Below are 22,013 nucleotides of genomic sequence, written 5' to 3' on the forward strand. Positions count from 1 at the left end.
TCTTTATTCTCATGGCTGATGCCCCAGTTGAGATGGCTGGAGCAGCTGGATGCTGGCTGGGCATCTCTCTCTCTCTCTCCACATGGCTAGCTTGGGTTTTCTCACAGCATGGAGGTTTCAAGACAGTTTGATTTTTACAAGGGGGTTGATACCTCCTAGAGCAAGCATTCCAGAAGAGCCAGGTAGAAGTTGTAAGACACCTGTGATCCAGCCCTGGAGTCCAGGCAGCATCAGTCTGCTGTATTCTACCAGTCACAGCAGTCACAGGCTAGCACAGATTCAATAGGATGAAGCAACAGTCTCCACCTCCAGATGGTGGAAAAGTGTGTATAGAAGGAAGGGAGAAATTGATGGTGATCATCTTGAGGACAAACTACCACAAGGAGAATAAACAATATTTATACTTATAATGTGTCTATCAGATTACTTTGGAGGCTGTTCCCACTTAGATTCGTCATATAGAAGATGTGGATATAGAAACATGCAGATAAATCAGTCAATGCCAAGTGTTGGGGAAACTTCCATAGCCTGCAGGTTCCCACAGAGAGGATAGCACTTCCATTCCTCCCCCATGAGGGGAAAATAAAGGAAAAAGCTTTCAGCCTCTCACCATAAGCGCATTCAGTCTTCCCCTTGGAAGAGAAATGACTTACCTGAGGAATGTGCTTGGAAGTAGTTGTGCTGGTGAAACTCAGCCTCTGTGGGTTTCTCCCTCTTTCAGAGTCAGCTCTTGTCAGGATGCACATTTATTTTTCCCTTTGGAGGAGGCCTCAGTCCAGCTCAGCCAAGGGCACATCTGCCTAATTCAGGACTGGGGTATTGGGAAGTCACTTGGCCCCCAGATCTAGGACATGTTCTCAAGTCCTGAGACCTGCTGACTCTGGTGTCTAATTTCTCAGTTGGGTCATATCTTGGGGTTATTTGTGTTCCCCAGCTCTGAAAGTAAGATTCCCAAGCACTCATTTCTTCTTAACCAATTTCTGAAGGTAAAATTTTGGTTGAAGAGCATTCTTTTCTTCCTGCTACCATTAATTTGATGTTTATTTTGTGTCAGGCACTGTTCAGTATTTCACATTTCTTAGCTGGTTTGATCTTTACAGCAACTTCATATGACAGTCATTGTTCCCCATTTTTCAAGCTATAAATCTGAGGCCCAGTGTCCCCCAATGGCTGTGTGGTGACACAAGGCTTTGAGCACAGATGGTTGACTTCCAAAGCCTATGTTCTTAACCATTATGCCACTCTGTGTTGTGACAGCGTCAAACATACTTTCATTCATACGTATTTTTTAGCTGATAATATTCTTGTGTGATTTCTTTCAGAAAGGCTTTTACATCAAATATTGATAATGATAATAATAATAAACACATTTTGAGCACTTACCATGTCTCAAGCACTGCTCTAGAGCTTTCCATGAAAGAACCCCTCTAATCTTCAGAACAATCCTGTGAGGTAGGTGCTACTATTACTCTATTTTCACAAGTAAAGAAACTGAGCACAGCAGATCCAAAGTCATGCTGCAGGATGCTGTGTAGAATGGCTCCCAGGACACTGGGAAAGCTCTTCTGCACCCCAGTATCTTCTCTATTGGTTCATTAATGTCTGATATTCCTGCATGAGAAAACACAGCATAGAGAGAAAGCTTAATATGTATATACACATACTGAGAGAGAAGGCATTTACCTAACATCTCATTATAGGTATTAGAAATGCAGTCTCAAGAGCAGGTTCTCATGGGGTGACAGGCAGGGTATTCTAGGGGAAGGAATACCCCAAGAAAGGTAGCATTACAAAGGAAGAGGAGAAAGAAACATGTAAATGAGGAGACACTGATTTTCTTCCATTGCAAATGTTCCCAAGGCTGGCCCCTTTTCTATCACACTTTTTACCCAGTAACTCATACTTTCCCTAGAGCTATTGCAAGCAAGAACTATTGAGAAAGTAGCCCATCTGAAAGTATATTTCCTGCTGTTTATCTGCTTCCAGAACTGGCTGAAGTTTACTTTTTGGTACTCCAGAGACCTAGCTTCTTCTTGCCTTCTTCCAGTGTGGTCTATTTAATCTCCTGTCGTGTGGGAAATTATGTTCAAAATCTCCGTGATCCTCTGTCCATAGTAAGTTATGCATGTAGTGACAAGTACATGCCACAAGGTCTTGAGATTATATCTGCAATGTGTTGCTGCTGGCTGTTGATCAAGATAGGCTGGAAGAAAAACATTATTTTCAGGTGTGAAAAACCGTCACCTTTATCAAATAATTCTTCTTGCATTTTTCCCAAGACGTTGTAGCCTATTTAAACTTGGGAGGTTAAGTTTGTAGCATTCATTATGACTGAAAATTTAGTTCACACAATCATGATGCTCTCTTTATTAGGTGTTACCGTTAAACAATATTAAAATAAACACAATGTTGCTGGTCTTTTGTAAGCTACATGGCATGTTTACTTCTTTGCCTGGTTTCTTAATTGCATTTATTCATCTTTCCGAATACCAGTGTCACTGTCACCCAGAATATTTGCTGTTTTGAGTATGTGGTTTACATTTATTTTGCCCAATGATAGAATATGATGGGGACATCTTATCTGAGTGTTTCATAGTATGCTGTAGTTTCAATTCTTGGCTGCTGGTTTCCCAGAGTCCCAGCTCATGCCATTGCATTCTGCTTTTGTAAATGGAGAATAATGGCTCTAAAAAAATTTCACCTTAGAATCTCATGACAGTGGAGAAGAAGGACCATGGACATACTAAAGCATACCACTCGGCTTCTGTAAATCATGCAGAGGATCATGAAAATGATTGAAAGTAACGTATCTCAAACAAAGAAGCCAGCTGTATAATTAAAGACCTGTGTCTGGCTGTTAAAAAAAAATGGAAAGAATAACCTTGCTATTCATGTTGTTCAAAACACTGGAGCAGATTGAGTCATCTAGACCCAGTTTCAGAAGAAATGTTAAATACTGATAGGGGCATATTCAAGACCTTTAGTATTTTTGGGGGGAGGAGGAAGGAACATAAAAAAGCAATAATAAAGATAAATTTGAATGCAGGAAAAATACACATAATCCATGAACCCAACACCTGTTTTTGCATGTTTATCATCTCTGTTCCTATGTAGATCTAGGTTTTCTTTCATAGTTGGAGTCATAGAATATATTCTATTATCTAAGCTTTTATCCTTTAACATTATAGAAGAAAGTTGTTCCATGTTACCACATAGCCAATTGTTTCAAAACTTGTTTAATAAATTCTGTGTTGCTGTTTTCACAGGAAGAAGCATGCACATGTATATTACTTGTTTTTTTCTGTTGACTCATACTCTGGAAATAAATTGTTTTCAGTGAGATTATTGGTTCCAAAAAGTATAAACATTTTGGTGATCTTTAGTAAGTTGTATTGCTTTCCAAAGAAGTGATAGAAATTATACTTGCCACCCCAACACTGAAAAAGTAGTAGTTCAATTTCAATGTAACAGAGGATGCTACTGTGGCTATTGTATCTTTTATTACAATGAAAACCTTTAAAGATTTAAACCAAGCTGGATTGTCTTTCAGGAGCTGCTGCTAAATCAACACCTTGATATCTTTGTTCTTGGAGAGAAATGAGCTAAGGAGGAAGACCATCTAAAAATACCACTAGACAATTTGTGCTCACTGGAGTGGTCTCTACTGGGCAAAAGGTTTTTAGAGTGGCTCGTGGATTTTCTGGCAAGTGGCAAACCATACAAGTGCTACAGGCCAGGAAAACAGGTACAGCCCTGTCGATGTCAAAGAAGAACACTGGTAGCAGAAGAGCTAAGAGTGAACGAAAATTGAATTATCTTTACTTCTAGGACTTGTCTATTGAGAAACAGCAGCGCTGGCAGCCATTTACTACCAACAAGAGGCAGTTGCAAGAGAAGAATATAAAATATGCTCTGCTCAACCCCACGAAACTCAGAGTGTCTCACAATGGCCAATTTATTATTTTTACCCTGTCCAGTGACATGGAAGGATGCATCAGGGAGCTGCTAGCCTCTGCGATGAATAACTTAAGTCAGGCTGCAACATGTGAAATAATTCAGCTGACCAGGATTTATAACACTAGCTGGATTTTTTGCTTTCTTTGGGGTTCATGAAGCATGGTGTTGTGAGATACCACAGGAGTCCCGGAGTAAAGTTACATATCTATTTCTCTTCCTTATTTTTATTTTTTGGTATTTTCATATTATTTTATTGCCTAGTCCAAATGTCTTCCTAAGCAGGGTCCAGCCTCCTAGGGGACACGTCTCTTCTGACTTTGAAAGTTAGAACCACAGACAGACAAGACTTCTAAATACTCTGTTTTTATACCCTCTTCTTCACATACTTAGTCCCAGATGGTTTTGACTGCCTGATGCTGTGTTGACTGTGTTGGGCTTCAATTTATTTTGCTCAATTATTTATGTGCATTTGCCCAAATAAGAGGTGTGGCAATGCAGTGGCATGCTTAACAGTTCAGCCCATCTCACTCCCTGGTTCACATGGCAGTGTGAAGGATGGCTTGCTAGATTTGCAAAGGGGTACGAGGGACAGTTTCCATCTGCTGCCATTGCAAAACACATATTTCAGGAGCTACCTGGCTGGGCTGCTTTCTTTCCAGGTAAGGTCCAGGGACATTTCCATGCACTGAGTAGAGTCTGGATCTTTGTTTTCCAGGCGCCTCAGAAGACTAGGACACGGGGCAATTGCAAATCCTGGTCTTTGTACACTACATAGAATTTAGAGTAGGAAGGGACTTCAGAAGGTCATCTGGTCAAATTTTCCACTTTCTTTGAATTCCCATTTTGAGAGAATTCAAAGGAAGTGGGAAATGAGAATTCGAATTCTCATTTTTTAGAGGACCAATGGTTGGCAACATCCCTTTTTTGTGTTGTCATTTGGAAATTGTGTTAAAAGTCTTTCTTTCACAGTTGCCCTTGGTCCTTCCAATTTTCACTTTAACTGGGAAATTTTAATGAGATCCTTCAAGCAATTAAAAGAGGAGGAAAAATACCCACAGAAGCAGAATTTGGAGGGTAGCTATGGCTTTTCTCTGTTGACAAACCCCTTTTTGACTTCTTGACATCACTGAATCAAGTCTCAGTGTCTTGAGAGGTTACTGCCTGAATACAGGTTAAATATTTTAATATTCACTGATTGGAGGAAAGTACCATGAGCAAATCATATGCAGGATCCTGGAATGCTGAGGGCATTAGTGGCTCCACAAAATGTTAATGCATTCTTAATTATCTCAAGTCACTGCACGCCCAAGTAGCTCTTTTACAAGAAAAACACAGCTTACTGATAATGAGCACAAAAATTACTAAGAGGTTGGTGGAGTAAATCTCTTAAACCTCTTTTCTTTTTTTTTCTTCTCCAAATTTTGATGTGACTTTGTTAATTTGAGTATGTGTCTCTTTGTAGATTCTACAGATAAACTTAGGGCCCCACAAGTCATTTTGGGTGGTTGAAATAACAGCAGTTTCTACCTTACGGAAACCTCTAAAGATCATCATTATGATAATCATGACTTATTTTATTGAATCTATTAGGCTTATGAGGTCTTAAGTTCAAGATCAGCCTGGCCAACATGGTGAAACCCTGTCTCTACTAAAAACACAAAAATTAGCCAGATGTGGTGGAGGGCCCCTGAAATCCCACCTACTCAGGAGGCTGAGGCAGAAGAATCACTTGAACCTGGGAGGTGGAGGTTGCAGTGAGCCGAGATTGCACCAGCCTAGGCAATGGCCTGGGTAACAGACAAAAAAACCCAAAAACAAACAAACAAAAAAACCTCAGATTGTACCCACTAGTTGCAGAGTGATTTTATTTTTATTTATTTATTTTGAGATGGAGTCTTGCTCTGTTGTCTAGGATGGAGGGGAGTGGCAGGATCTTGGCTCACTGCAACCTCCACCTTCCGGGTTCAAGCAATTCTCCTGCCTCAGCCTCCTGAGTAGCTGGGATTACAGGTGCCCGCCACCACACCCAGCTAAGTTTTTGTGTTTTTTGGTAGAGATGGGGTTTCGTCATGTTGGCCAGGCTGGTCTTGAATTCTTGACCTCAAGTGATCTACCCAGCTTGGCCTCCCAAAATGCTGAGATTACAGGCGTGAGCCACCACCCACTACAGTGATGTTCTATTTAAATGTGTGTTATATAGGTTGCCTCATTTTCTGGTCACAGGGTCCCCACGAAGCAAGCATTATTACTTATTATTGCCATTTTTCAAGGGGAAAACAGAAATACAGGAGGACAAATGGTGACTTACTGTTAGTCATTCAGCCTGTAAGTGGGAATTGAGAGCAGGATCTCAGGTCCTCTGACCTGCTCTGTGCTCCCTCTTTCACTTAGTTTTCCCGTTTCTTTAAGATAAGTAATGGAAGTGATTTGAAAGCTGCATTCTCAGCCTATTGTAAAGTGGTTCACCAGAGGTGTTTCTTCATCACTCTCATTCTTTAATGTTACCTGACACCAAAGACCTCATGATGGGAAATACTGAATGTGGATTTCACCAGTCTGCTGACACCATCTTGTCACACATCACAAAATTACCCAAGCTCATCCCTCTGATAAGAAGCATTTGGGTGGTGTAAGGTGGGGCCTTAGTTGCTATCCTTACTACCCTCCATGAACTGAGGTATGGTTGGCCAATGATCCTCATTGACATTTGGGGATTCTGTATAGAATTAAGAGCATCCATTGTGAGAGCTGAGACCTGAGACAATGCACCAAGTCAGGCAGAAGTGTGTTGCATCAGCACCTTGACAACACAGTCTATTCTCACGTGTTCAAGGCCTGAGCCACCACTGCCATCACGCTGACCCCAAGTGGCTGCAATTTCAGCAAGACGGGAATACCAGTCACCCACTTTCTTCTTGGCTGTATTCTGCGGGGCTTCCTGATAAAAGATGTTTATTCAGAGAGAAAGAGACAGGAGAGTGAGGTGGCATACAACCTGCTATCCTCAGACTTTGCCCAGGTTTTAAAGTTAACATCTTCTTTGAAGGCTCTGAAATCTGGGACAGTCCTTACCATGACTGAAACCTGGAGAGGAGATGTGGACAGAGGATCATTTTTGTGTTTAGTCCCTAGGTGACCCTATTCTCTTCTTTGTAACAATTTGTGTTGTGCCTGGGCCCTTGTTAAGTCCTCTTTGTGTTATCTCTGGCTGTGACTAGGACAACATGTGCTCTTCTCCCACTTTCAGCCTGGAAGATCCAACTTCTGAGCCCTGAGTGACAGACCAGCTTTATAATGGGAAGCTGACACCGGGCTGGCTTCAAGGGCTATGACCTGTGCAGTTGCAGAAAGCCTTGATCTCAGAAGGGTTGTGCACTTGGTTTACAATGCTCTGCCGTTGCATGTTGAAATTCTTAATTTTTGATCAAGCAGCCCTATATTTTCATTTTGCACTGGGCCCTACAAACTATGTAGCTCACCCTGCCAACATCATTGGCTTCCCTGAGTGTAAGAGTTCAGGAGAAACTTAGATGCTATTGTCTGATTCAATCATTGCAGCTTACAAAAAGGAATGTGGGGAGCAGTCACTGGGTGACTAGCCTGAGGTTACTCAGGAAGTTAGAGGCAGAGCTGCAATCAGGGCCACCTCTCTTTACTGCTAGCTGTGTGCTCTTTTTACTGTACCCTGATCACAAAACATCTCCCAACCCAGGATCAAGGTCTACCTCATATGTGGGCACAGCAGCGTGATCACTCTCGCAGTCATCTGTACTCCTCCTTTGCTTTGACCAAAGAGACAGGAAGGGACTTTTGTCTCACATAAAACACCTCTCAAAGGCTTGGCAAAAACAACAGATAATAGAGAGCATTGGCCTAAGACCAATGTTTCAACCATGGTGTCAAAACAATATTTTGTCTCAGTAAAGAAAAGCTATGTCACAAGTGGATTATTATTACTAATAATCAGACTAGTGGTCCTTGTGAATGATTTGGTTTCATACTCACACTTGGACAACTATGCATACTGAGTATAACTGACCTTATGAGAACATCATTCTCACTAAGATTATGATGTGCTTTCTTGTGTGGGAACTGTACATAATATTGAGTGTACCCTTGGGAGGATGTCCTGCCTGTGATGTTGTCTGTCATGGGAAGAAGAGTGGTTGAGATCTGAGGATATATTAAACATTTACTCCTCCAGATTTTTCAAGATTTATGTTAAGCCAGCTCAGAAGAAAGCCATCTATTTGGATTGCATCACTCTAACCCCTTAAGTTGAACTGTCTATATGGAATTATAACTTCACAGTATGTCCAGATTAGTTACCTAGAGCCAATTTGAGACACCAACAGCACTAGTAAAACATCTTTGCACTTTGGGTCGCATTGCTATCAAAGACCTTGTACATTATGTCATTCAAGAACCTTTATATTAAGATTCTTATGGAAAATCTTTCCCGAAGTTTAACCCTATGATAAAAGGTTTTTTTCTCCTGGTAACATGGTGGACAATGGGGAACTGTTTAACCCAATGCAATGATTTCATTGATTGTTTTGGTTGCCAAGAAGTATGGACGCTCAGAATAGGTTTTCTTGTTTTCAACTGCTAATTCCTTTAAATTTTAATAAATGTTTCCCTTTACTTCTTTGCTTTTTCTGTTTAAGAAATTTAATGTATTTAATAATAAATTATAAATTATCAATAGGCCAATTAGCATAGAATAGTTTGGAATAATGCTTAAAGATCTCCCATTGAAAAAGACCCCAGTACCATAGGGTCCACAGCTGAGTGTTAACTGAACTTTAACAAATTCTGATTTTATTTAAAATGATCAAAGCCTAGAAAAAAAATTGCTGCAGATCATATGGGGCACCTAATAACAAAAAAAAAAAAAAAAAAAAAAAAGAAACAAAGAGGGGTGACTTTCTTCAATTAATTTTATAGTGTAATATCAAAGCTTGATAGTTAATATATTTCATCTAATGTAGGATGTCAATGTTTAGAAATCAGACATTATTTCATGTACCATTATAGATATACTGCCAATTAAACTGTGACTTGCTTAACAAAAGCAAAAAAAGGAATTTTAAGGATATTAAAAACATGTAAAGAAGAATATAAGCACTAGACTCTCAACCCCCTCAATTCACATGTTAATATTTTATTGTATTGGTTTTCAGCATTTATTTTTAATAAAATAAAGCATTATTAGCTAATGTTCCACCCCTCCCACCCCAATCTCATTCTCCTTCTAGGTCCCCAGGGACAGTTCCTAAAATGAATTTGTTGTGCATTTTAAAGTCGATTTTCTATACTTTTGCACATAAATATGTGCATTTATAAAAAGTATTTTTGTGCTGAGAAGGTAGAATAAGGCCTTCAAAGTTGTTGATGTTCAGATTCCAGTTGGCAAAAGTCTTACACATGTGGCATTAAATATTTCCAGTATTAAATATGCACATTCCACAAGCTCAGCAGTTCTGTAATATACATCCAAAGTCTGCCCTGAGGGATGCTTACAACCTTAGCATAAACTCTCACTCGCCCCTTTTAGAGAATAAAACTTACCCCTATGTAATGATCAGTCTAGTTACAAGGGTGTACTCTAAGAACATTCATTCATGTATTCAACAAATCTTTATTAAGCACCTACACATTTCAAGCCAGGGAGGTGACCCGTGTTCTCCCTACACAACAGAAGAAAGAGTGGTGGCATTGGCAGGAAAGTGCAGTGGAAAGGAGGAGCTGACTTTGGCAGGAAAAAGAACGATATTACTTTGAATTTATCAACTCTGACGTGATATCTTGATAAAAAGTGCCATATCCAAACCACATTGCAAATTCTCAAAGGACAGCACAAAGTTGAATAAAAACTAAGTGCCCCAAATAGGAAATGGTATAGAAAGGCCTAAGGCTGGGGTATGGAGCCATATGGGGTGCAGAGAACGAGGGAAGAGAACTGCTCGGGGTGGGGTTGCATTGATGGTGAGAGATGGGTTTAACATGCATTTATGAGGACAGACATGATTAGGTTTAAAGAAAAAGATTTTTTTTTTTCCCCCAGCAGTCCCACTATGGGGCATTTATCTACAGGAAAGAAAATCAGCATATTTAGGAGATACCTGCACCCTCATGTTTATAGCAGCACTACTCACAGTAGCCAAGATTAGAATCAACCTAAATGTCCAAAAATAGATAAATAGATTGAAAATGTAGTATATATTCACAGCGGAGTACTATTTAGCCATAAAAATAATGAAATCCTGTCCTTGGCTGCAACATGGATGAGCCTGGAAGACTATGTTAAGTGAAATAAGCTAGGCACAGAAAGAGAAATATTGCATGTTCTCATTCATATGTGGGAGCTAAAAAAACCCACTGAGCTCATGGAAGTGGAGAGTAGAATTCTGGTTATTACAGGCTGGGGAGAGCAGCACGGAGGAGAGGACAGGGAGAGGTTGGTTAACAAATACAAACTTACAGCTAGACAGGAGGAATGAGTTCTAGTGTCTACTGCACTGTAGGGTAAAGATGGTTAGCCATAATTTATTGTATATTTTGAAAAAGATAAGAGAATATTTTGAATGTTTACAACACAAAGAAATGATAAGTGTTTGATGTGATGGATATGTTAGTTAACCTGATTTGATCATTACATATATAGAAATACATATATTGTATACATATATTGAAATGTCACTCTGTATCCTATAAATGTGTACAATTACATTTCAAGTAAAAATGAAAAAAGCAGTAAGACTGAAAAGATAGGTTTAGCATCAATTTATAGATGAGTCTTGATTTAGGGAAAGAAGATAGGTAGGGGAGAGAGATTTATGTCTGAGTGTGAAGACAAGTTTTTATTGTCTTTTGGTGAATATTGCCCAGTGAATTTCCTAGTTTAGGAGAATCACAAGGAGCTGGCAGTGTAGCGTGGGCAAGTCGCGGGAGTGACATCAGAGGTCAGCTCTGTGACTCCAGCACCACATTATTCTTTTATCAGGAGCTGAAGCTCACAGTCAGATGCCCACAGCAGTAGCATCAACATATTGACGCTACCACCACCATGCATCCATCACCCTTCAAAATCATGATAGAAAGACCAAGACATGGATGTCCAGCTAATGTTCCTCAGATACAATGTCTCTGAAGGGCAAGAGAGCTGGAGTGATATCCAAAATAAGCATGAATAAAACCACATTTGAAGTTGTTTTCATCGGTTGGAAAGCCTAAGAGGGGAATCAAGATGGCTCTCCAAAAGCTTTGCAACTTCAAACAATTCCCAGGATCCCCACTGCCATCTTAATGTTATTATCCAAGTTCTTTTTCCTGAACTAGCTCAGTTTATAAAGCCATTTTTGAAAGTAACTGTAGCTATATAAAACCGTAGTTATAGGAAAATGCAATCTGTTGATCTCTTCATGGTAGAGTCTATATATCATTTACACTTCACTTCTCTGTGGGTGGAAAAAGCTTTTTTCATGGTTTATTTAGCGGGAAGTCATTTTGATCAGCAAGATGAGTAATACTTTACAGCTGTTTGCAATCACTGCCTCTGCTCTGCCGGGAGTTTTAACTATTACACAAACTGAAATACCAAATGAGTTGATGCAAGATGGGGAGAAAAGAAATACATATTTTGTAGGTCCATTCATGTCATCAGAAATTATCCATCACTTTTTTTTCAATTCTATGTTTCTAAGTTCAAAGCTACATCTCAAGGTAATTTTGAATTACCTAATTCCAAAAGATTTTTATCAATGAAGGGAAGCGCACCTGCTAACACTAGATTTCCTATTACCATTGGGAGGGCACTATTGCCTAAATTCCACATAGGTTTGAAGCCAGTTTGGCTAGAAGAAGGAATGCAGGCCTTGATCTGCATATTTGTCTCTTTAAAACACCCATTGTGAAAGTACTATGATCAAAATATTTCAATTCCCACGAGAATAAAGTGACAAACATTGTTTCCCTTCTCATCTAACATTAACTTGATTTAACAAGTCCACATCATGGGAAATTTAGGAACCCTTTGTACACTGTCAATTAGATTGGTAAGTAACCGATTTATTCAGAGGAAGAGCTAGGTGCTACGGAAGGACAGATTTAGGTTTAAATCCTGACTCTCTCACTGCCTTGCTGTGTGACTTTGGGCAAGTAGCTTATTGCATGAAATGTTAAAATGTGCATAATAATAGTACAATCTACCTCACGCAGTTGTGAGAATGAAATGGGATGATTGATATAAAGTATTTAGTACAGCTGCCTAGCACAGATTAAAGTCTTCCATAAATGGTAGCAATGATCTTTCAATAAATAATAATTCATGATTTTAAGGAAAGGATCATGCTCATTATTTTCTTCCTTCCCAATCTTTCTAACATGGGCCCACATAAAATGTGTCCCCCTCCGTCAACATCCGTTCACACGCACTTTCTCTCTCTCTCTCTTACCCTATCTCTCTCTCTCTCAGATGAGGAACCAAGCTCAGGGGGAGGTCTTGGGATTAGTTCTGATTGGTTCTGATTGGGTCACATGCCCATCACTGAACCAGTGGAATGTTGCATGCTAATTGGCTAGTTCTGGGTCAAATGCCCACCTCTGAGGACAGAGGAGGAATGAGTTTGTTTAATTGATCCACATGGATGGGCTAAGCTCAGGCAGAACTTCCAGCAAAACTTGAGTGCTGTTTTTAGAAAAAAATAGATGGAATAGATTTGAAATGAACAAAAACATTATATCTCCACTCAGGCATTTCTCTTTCCTGGGCAATTGACTGGAGGGTGCATGGGGTAAACTGATCCAGACTGCAATGATTTATTGAAAAATGCCATGCCTATTCAAATTGACAACAATTTATAAATCTTGACTAGATCCAAAAGCCTGCACTCCACTGAAAGGGTAATGCAATGTATTATTAATACATATTAATAATTAATACCTACTCTTAGGGATACCCTGCTCTTCACTTAGCAGAAGATGTTAGATGATAGGCGAGCAATTGATCAAAAGGTCAGAGGATCACAGGCATTTCTGTGATGTAGCAAGCACTGAGAATAGCTGTGAATATCCCAGGAATTTTCTGTAGTTATCAATAAAATAAGATTTTGGTTCCTGAACACTGACCTGAGTTCTAGTTTGGTGAACTTTGTATTTTTTATTCACATTTAGCTTCCAGTATTTTCAAACAGAGGTTAATTCAAGGAGAAGACCCAAAGGATAAGGAGGAGACATCTTTTTTTTTTTTAACCACATACTTTGTGATATGCATGTAATACAGATGTAGGGGTGAAAAGAATGCTGATAAATGTAACATTTTATTAACTTATGAAGCCTAGAGAAGAATATGTAAAGAGATAAGGATCTGATTTCAGATTTTACTTGCTCTTACATAGATATCCCAGGGAAATTCAGATAAATTAAGAAACAAAACCAACAAGAACATCAGCAGATAACGTGCCAGGCACTGTGCCCAGAGCCTTCTCAAGCAGGGTCTCCTTAAATCCTCCTGAGGGTTCTGGGAGAAGGGTAATAGTCTCCCCTTCCACAGATGAGGAAATTGAGGTCAGTAAGATCAAGATCACAAAAATATTCAGTGGTGGAGCTGGTAAATGACAGAAAGTCTTCTAACGCCAACTCTATCCCTCTCTTTCCAGGACAAAATGTACCTTCAAGTTAGCTGGTTCATGCAACTACTATAGATAGAATTTTGTTTTGTTTTTCCATTTCTAAAAGACACAACCATGGCTTTACTTAACTGGAACAAAAATTCTGAGAACTAAACATTCTCTTTCCCAGGAAGGCACGCTGCAAAGGCACAGAGACTATAGAATCTGGAAGATGTCAACTTCTCTGAGAATCAGGGTTAATGACCAAGGCTCGCCACTCAGAACCAAGTCTTTTGACTTCTGTGCAGTGCTCCAGGAGAACAAATTTGAGGTTAACCTAGGGGGATTGAAAAACCAGCAGGCTTTGAGTCACAAGGACCTAGATCTGAAGATTGGCATAAATAATTATGACTGGAATAACTTTGGATAATTTACCCAACCTCATTGAGCCTCATTTGTGAAATAAAAATAATTGGATTATTGTGAGAATTAACCATGGTAATACATATAAAGCATTTAGTACCAGGCCTGGCCCATGGTAAGTACATTATAAATGATAGAGATTTTATTATTAATACTAATAGTGTTAAGATTATTAGTGTTTCTTAAGACTGATTAGAAGTAAGCCTCTTTTTTGGGAAGGGGGAAATGTATTAATTTGTTTCATAGAAAAGCGATATGCTAAGTTAGTGAATTTATGTGAGGCAGTGGGTGTGACAGACAAGGCAATGAGTGGGAGACACGAGTGTGTTTGCCTTTTTGGGACCTCAAGAGTGAGGTGAGTCAAGGGCAAAGCTGATCCAAAAGGAAGCTGTGCCAGATACATGGAGTGGTGAAGGTAGTGAAATCCTTAGGTCAATGAAATTACAACAAAGAATGCCTTTTGTAAATGCAGCAAACAAAAATTAAGTGTGGAAAACCACATAGTTTTTAATGTCCAATTTAGGGGATGGTTAGGTCCAATTTAGGGGAGGATGTAAAGAAGAATTTAGTTTATGCAGCAGGTGAAGAATGGTATTCTGGGAATAATAGCCTTGAGTTATTTAGATCAATTTACTGAGCCCATAATCTCAGGAATTTCTGACACTGTAGTAAAAAAAGTAAATGAGGTGCCTGTATATCCACGTGGCTTAACCTGTGTGGCCACTGCTTGTGATCACCTCTCTATGAAAGAATGCTGATTTGAGGTGACTCTAATGCATTAACCACATCAATTCCTTCCTGCTCCTTGTTGTCACCAAGGTGGGCCACACTCACCTAGAAATTAGGGCAGGCAGAAGGGGGAGCCACTAACCATTTGTATTAGTTTCCAGGCTCCCTTGTCAGTATTGACCCCTGCAATAGTAATCTTTTGGCGAAGGAACACACAATCCTGCCATTGTTGGGGGTAAGTATCCCAAGGGTTTGGGGAGAAGTTTTGCTGCCTTATCTGAGAATGGAGTCATGTTGCCTTTGAATCACAAGACCTCAGGGAGAGAGGGAGCTCCAAGTCCTGAGAAGAAGGAATGGTACCTGTTACCTTGAATATGAGGTACATGCTAAAAGGTAAGAAGGAGAGAAAGAAAGAAAAAAGAAAGAAAGAAAGAAAGAAAGAGAGAAAGAGAGAGAGAAAGAGAGAAAGAAAGAGAGAGAGAAAGAGAGAAAGAAGGAGAGGAGGAGAGAAGGAGAGAAAGAGAGAGAGAAAGAGAGAGAGAGAGAAAGAGAGAAAGAGAAAGAGAGAGAGAAAGAAAGAAAGAGAGAGAGGAAGGAAGGAAGGAAGGAAGGAAGGAAGGAGTTTGGCTTTAGACCTGATTATTTCAGCTGTAGAAAGAGCTAATTTCGCTGACTGGTGAGGGTGGGGGTGGGGGAATGTAGCTATTTCCTGATAATGTCTTCTGTGCTAAAAGTGCCCTACATAGAAAGAAGGGGTACTGGGCCAGGAGAAACCACCAGAAAGAGGACAACCCTCCAGTGCAAGAGGCTGAAGCAGCCTGTTCTTGCGTAGTGTGGACAGAACTGAAGGCATCTTCGTCATGGACTCCAGTGCTCCCTGTGGATGCTGAGGGACTCTGGAGCCATGTGGGATTTTTGCTTTACTGGGTTTCTCGCTCTGCTGCAAACACGTCCTTTCATAGTTCTTTCTTGTGATTACAGGAGATTGTGCTCCAGCATCAAAATGAGAAGCAAAAGATCATGGATCCAGGCCAGGGTTCCCCACTAATTAGCCATGCCCTGTCCACAAGTCACTTGGCATCTAGGCCTCAGTTTCCTCATCTAGTAAATGAGAGTTGAATAAGATTATTTCATATATCAACTAAATCCCAAACATGATTTTTCAATATCTTTTGTCCACTGTCTTCCCCCAACAATTCTTTCCAAAAAACATGCCCCTGTTGAGAGGTCTGAGACCTTGAACCCCAAATGCCTAGTGTGGTGAGTGGCACACAGTAGGTGCTCAAGAAATACTTATTGAATGAATGTTTCTTTGGCAAGTCTCTGTTGAATGGATGCTGCTTTCTATTCTCTCTTCCCAGGTAAAAGAGGCAAAAATCTATGGCAATATAAAAGGGGAAAATCATTCTAATAGTTGATGACACAGAATACATTAAAGCAATGCTCAGTCACCATACATTAAGTCTTTTTAATATGGCTTTTAAACAGCTTTTCTTATTAGCCAAATGAAATACAGTAATCCTTTAACTCTCCTGTGTCAGATTATCAGCTATTTCAAGTAAGCGTTAACATTTCTGTCACTGGCAAAAGTGAATTATGTTTTCCTTCCCAAGCTTGCATCAACATGCCCAACAAGCGGGCTGCGCGCGCCTCTCTAATGGGACAGTGTGAGGTGCCACTGCTCAGTGATTATGAAGCAGCTCGACATCTGGAGGTGGGGGCGTGTCAGCCCCACCCTGCAGCCTGAGCAGGGCCAAGCAACCTTTGCAAGATGAGTGAATGAATGAATTGCGATGTTATCCTGGGTGAATAACAGAACTGCTATAACCGCTCTGACTTTGTTCTATAGATAGCCTGCACAGAAAATTCTAGATGCTGTTATTCCTTGTGAATTTCTGTGTCAGGGTTGATGACAATACAGAGGATACCAGCTACTTTATGCTGAAACATCCATTCCTTAGAAATCTGGAAAATCTGTCCACCAGGAAAATTCACTTGGGTGATACAAAGTTCTTATTTTGCAAACCAGTTGATCATGGTGTATCAGAGAAAGATCATATTTAAGAGACAAACTGCAATAGAAATTCAAATTTCTTACCAGGTGAATGTGATCAGGCCCTGGAGCCCATTTCTTGTTGCCTCTTCCACCCGCTCTTGGCTGTTGAGCGAGCCATGTTGCTGCACCACATCACATCTTTTCACCGCCCTTCCTGCTGATGGGAACAACTACCCATCTTGTCTACCCGGAGAAATCTCACCCATCCCCCAGAATGATGCTTTTCTATATTCCCTAGCGTTTTGTACCTACCTCTACTGGCACTTCTAAATCTCATTGTATTTATATGTATATAATCTTGTCTCTTCCATTGAATGGTGAATTTCTTAAGAACAGAAACCATATTTTATTTTGAATTTCAAATTCTCTGGCATATATCAGAAGCCAAATAAATGATTGTTGAGATCAATAGCTACTACTTAGAGTATCTCAGTTATTCACACTGCAACATTGGAAAGTAAATATTATTACTTTCATTTTAAAGACAGAATACAGGATCACAGATTTGTAGATAACTTGCCCAAAGTAATAAACTAGTGATAGAATATCTTAGATCAAAAATCAAGTGTGCAGTGCCCATTTTAAATTAAATGTAAGAGCATTTAACATGTGTGCAGAATCACTAAAACTTCATAAATTGTATTTGTTAGTTCATGCATACATATATATTTTGTTCTAACCAGAACAGTGGAAAGCTAGCATTGAATTAGGTCAACTGTTTTGTCTTCTGTCACTTCTTGATATGAGCACATTTTATCAGTGCTTTCTGCCTTTGGCTTACTCATGAGTAAGGAAGGGCTGAAAGGAAAATGGGCTGTCCCATCTTTTCCTGTTCTTCCATATCATTATTTCAGTGTAAGTGGCTGGCTAATACAGGGAAGTAAGAAAGGATCTGGAAAACTGTGGTAAGAGAATTCACTTTTGAGGAAATGAAGACCTTAAGGGGGAAAATAGAATGAAGACAAAGGTCAGAAATATTCACATAAAATCTCCTATAAATACCTTTCTATTAAGAAAATTTAACTTTTGAGAACTGTCTGTTCATATCCTTTGCCCACTTTTCGATGGGGTTGTTTGGTTTTTTCTTGTAAATTTGTTTGAGTTCTTTGTAGGTTCTGGATATTAGCCCTTTGTCAGATGAGTAGATTGCAAAAATTTTCTCCCATTCTGTAGGTTGCCTGTTCACTCTAATGGTAGTTTCTTTTGCTGTACAGAAGCTCTTTAGTTTAATTAGATCCCATTTGTCAATTTTGGCTTTTGTTGCCGTTGCTTTTGGTGTTTTAGACATGAAGTCCTTGCCCACGCCTATGTCCTGAATGGTATTACCTAGGTTTTCTTCTAGGGTTTTAGGTCTAACATTTAAGTCTCTAATCTATCTTGAATTAATTTTCATATAAGGAGTAAGGAAAGGATCCAGTTTCAGCTTTCTACTTATGGCTAGCCAATTTTCCCAGCACCATTTATTAAATAGGGAATCCTTTCCCCATTTCTTGTTTTTCTCAGGTTTGTCAAAGATCAGATGGCTGTAGATGTATGGTGTTATTTCTGAGGACTCTGTTCTGTTCCATTGGTCTATATCTCTGTTTTGGTACCAGTACCATGCTGTTTTGGTTACTGTAGCCTTGTAGTATAGTTTGAAGTCAGGTAGCATGATGCCTCCAGCTTTGTTCTTTTGACTTAGGATTGTCTTGGCAATGCGGGCTCTTTTTTGGTTCCATATGAACTTTAAAGCAGTTTTTTCCAATTCTGTGAAGAAACTCATTGGTAGCTTGATGGGGATGGTATTGAATCTATAAATTACCTTGGGCAGTATGGCCATTTTCACGATATTGATTCTTCCTATCCATGAGCATGGTATGTTCTTCCATTTGTTTGTGTCCTCTTTTATTTCACTGAGCAGTGGTTTGTAGTTCTTCTTGAAGAGGTCCTTTACATCCCTAGTAAGTTTGATTCCTAGGTATTTTATTCTCTTTGAAGCAATTGTGAATGGAAGTTCATTCACAATTTGGCTGTTTGTCTGTTATTGGTGTATAAGAATGCTTGTGATTTTTGCACATTAATTTTGTATCCTGAGACTTTGATACAGCCAACAGACACATGAAAAAATGCAACAGACACATGAAAAAGACATTCATACAGCCAACAGACACATGAAAAAATGCTCATCATCACTGGCCATCAGAGAAATGCAAATCAAAACCACAATGAGATACCATCTCACACCAGTTAGAATGGCAATCATTAAAAAGTCAGGAAACAACAGATGCTGGAGAGGATGTGGAGAAATAGGAACACTTTTACACTGTTGGTGGGATTGTAAACTAGTTCAACCATTGTGGAAAACAGTATGGCGATTCCTCAAGGATCTAGAACTAGATGTACCATATGACCCAGCCATCCCATTACTGGGTATATACCCAAAGGATTATAAATCATGCTGCTATAAAGACACATGCACACGTATGTTTATTGCGGCACTATTCACAATAGCAAAGACTTGGAATCAACCCAAATGTCCATCAGTGACAGACTGGATTAAGAAAATGTGGCACATATACACCATAGAATACTATGCAGCCATAAAAAAGGATGAATTTGTGTCCTTTGTAGGGACATGGATGCAGCTGGAAACCATCATTCTCAGCAAACTATCGCAAGAACAGAAAACCAAACACCACATGTTCTCACTCATAGGTGGGAAGTGAACAATGAGATCACTTGGACTCAGGAAGGGGAACATCACACACCAGGGCCTATCATGGGGAGGGGGGAGGGGGGAGGAATTGCACTGGGAGTTATACCTGATGTAAATGATGAGTTGATGGGTGCTGACGAGTTGATGGGTGCAGCACGCCAACATGGCACAGGTATACATATGTAACAAACTTGCACATTATCCACATGTACCCTAGAACTTAAAGTACAATAAAAAGAAAAGAAAAGAAAAGAAAATTTAACTGCAGAAATAAACACCAAATATAGTCAATTGGTGACTTTTCTCACACTAAATTAGTAACAATGCATGTACATTTATTTCCCTTGCCATGTTTAACTTAATTGAAACTTTTCAGGATCTTTCCTGAAAACTGGTGGTTGCCAATTTGTTTTACTCCAATATGCATGCTAATAAGCATGTTTAAAGGTAGAGATAAATATTAATTAAAGGCAATATGCATGCTAACAAAAATTTTTATGTGTCTTTCTCATCTTCCAACCAAATGTTTCATGCTTTTTTGATTTTATGGCTGGAGCTCCTCTCCTTTAATGCCCCCTCTAGTCTTTTCAGTGGAGTCAGAAGCAGAGACTTGACTGCCTGCGATGGAAAAGTCACTGGAGACCCTCAATTGTTCTCTGCTGAAGAAGTATTTAGTGCTCTTCTCTCCTGAAATGCCCCTGGGAATAGATTGCGTAGGTCAGGGAATGTTAACTTCTCGCCTAGACTCCTGTTGCTGCCTCGCCCTCCTCAACAGGTTGTGTCTCCCTCCTCAGAGAAAGGCACAGTTCTAAGGTTGGAATGATTTCCCTTCATCTTCCCTTATCTTTCCCAAGGCCGCAGTGCAAAATCTTCTCCTTTTTCTTTGCCATCTGTTTTATCTCCCCTTTCTATTCCCAAACCCCAGTTCTCTCTTTTTAAAATTACTCCCAACAGGACTAGCTTGCCATTCATATGTACTGGAAACAAGTTGCTAAAAAGGTTTATAGAAGTAAATTTGTGTACAATTGAATTTTTCTTAAGGGAAATGTTCAGTTACTGTATGTTTCTTATTTGTGTGGAAAGAGCATGGGTTTGGATTAGTTAGGTTAAAATTCGAATTTTAGCTTTGCTTCCTTGGTAGTAAAATGACTGACCTTGGGAAGATGTGCACAACCTCTCTGAGCCTTAAATTTCTCAGCTCCCCCGAATGAAAATAATGATATCTACCTTGCAAACACCAGGACATGCTGTTGAATTCAAGAGTCAGATAATAAAATGCATAAGCAGTAAGATGCCACTATGTAAACTTATGTATGTGTGAGTGTATAGGAAGAGGGGGCATGCAAGAATTGTCAACAAAATGTTGATAGTGGCTGGCTTTGGGAGACATTTGCTTTTTCCCTTTTTTCTTTCTGTAAAGTTTGGATTTTGGGCTAATTACTAGATTAACTGAGAAAATGATAAACGTTTCAGTATTAAATAACAAAGTTGTTGTAACTTTAAAAAAGAAAAGCAGCACATATTACCTGATATAAATAGGTAAAATTTATTAAATATCTGCTAAACATATGTTGTTGTTCTATGTTCTTTATACCCATTGTTTGATTCACTCCTCACAGCAGGATTGGAGTTACTCTTATCCTAGCATGATGCCTCATGCATAGTAGGTACATGGGAAATGCTGGTTTTTCTTCTTTCTTCTATGTTATATGATTGGTTGGGTTTCATTCCTATTATATTCATATCACTAGACACAGAAACAATAGGTGATCTGTTTTCAGTGCTTTTGGATACTAAATATTCCATTAAACATTTAGGGAGAGTGATGAAAACTTCCAGGCAAGTATTTCACATACAATTAAGGGAAAGGGGCTTCTCTACCTTAATATACATCTCAACTCTGGTTTATCTCTAAAAATTTAGTTAGCTCTCTATTTTTCTAGTGGCTGCTCTAGTCAATGGTGTAACAAGGACAAAATAGGAGATTTTCTTAAAACTGATGCACATGATCAATTGTTATCTTTTGACATATAAAGAATAACTATGTTGTTTTCTTTTTAAAAGAAATATATAGTGGCAATTACTTAAAATGTGACCACATAGATTACAAACACAAAAATAATCGACTTTCTTCTAAAATGTGTCTTTTGCACCCTTCCTAGCATTAACTACCCAATTTCCAGACCCACAGATCAATAATTCTTCATGACTGAGACCCATCAGTGGTGAGTATGTGCTCTGTGCAATTTTCAGGTCACTTTTATAGTTTGAAATTTTCCATGTGTCACATGGAAATCCTTTTCTAAGAGCAGAAGTGAACACTTCTCAGCTGTGCTCCATAAGGGAGAGAGAATTCCATGAAGGGCAGAGAGAGATGGCAGACGGGAGTTTCAGCCTTTGAAGATGAGAATGTGTATTAATTCTTTAAAAAAATAAACCTTTGAAAAAAATATTTACGAAGAAAGAAAGTGTGTACAATGGCTCCCAACAGCTGAGGGCGGCTGAAGACTCCTGGATGACCTGGACAGATGTAATGGGAGGT

The 22,013-nt window shown here is 39.3% G+C and overlaps 1 long non-coding RNA gene across 1 annotated transcript; it reads left to right on the forward strand.

Moving 5' to 3' along the window:
- Positions 1-721: 721 nt before the first annotated feature.
- LOC112608690 lies at positions 722-2,400 on the forward strand. The gene is made up of 3 exons (XR_003116034.1): positions 722-816; positions 1,323-1,452; positions 1,987-2,400. It is a non-coding gene; the product is annotated as an uncharacterized LOC112608690 (long non-coding RNA).
- The last annotated feature ends 19,613 nt before the right edge of the window (positions 2,401-22,013 follow it).

The sequence above is a fragment of the Theropithecus gelada genome, chromosome 1, assembly GCF_003255815.1.
Source record: "Theropithecus gelada isolate Dixy chromosome 1, Tgel_1.0, whole genome shotgun sequence".
NCBI lineage: Eukaryota > Metazoa > Chordata > Mammalia > Primates > Cercopithecidae > Theropithecus > Theropithecus gelada.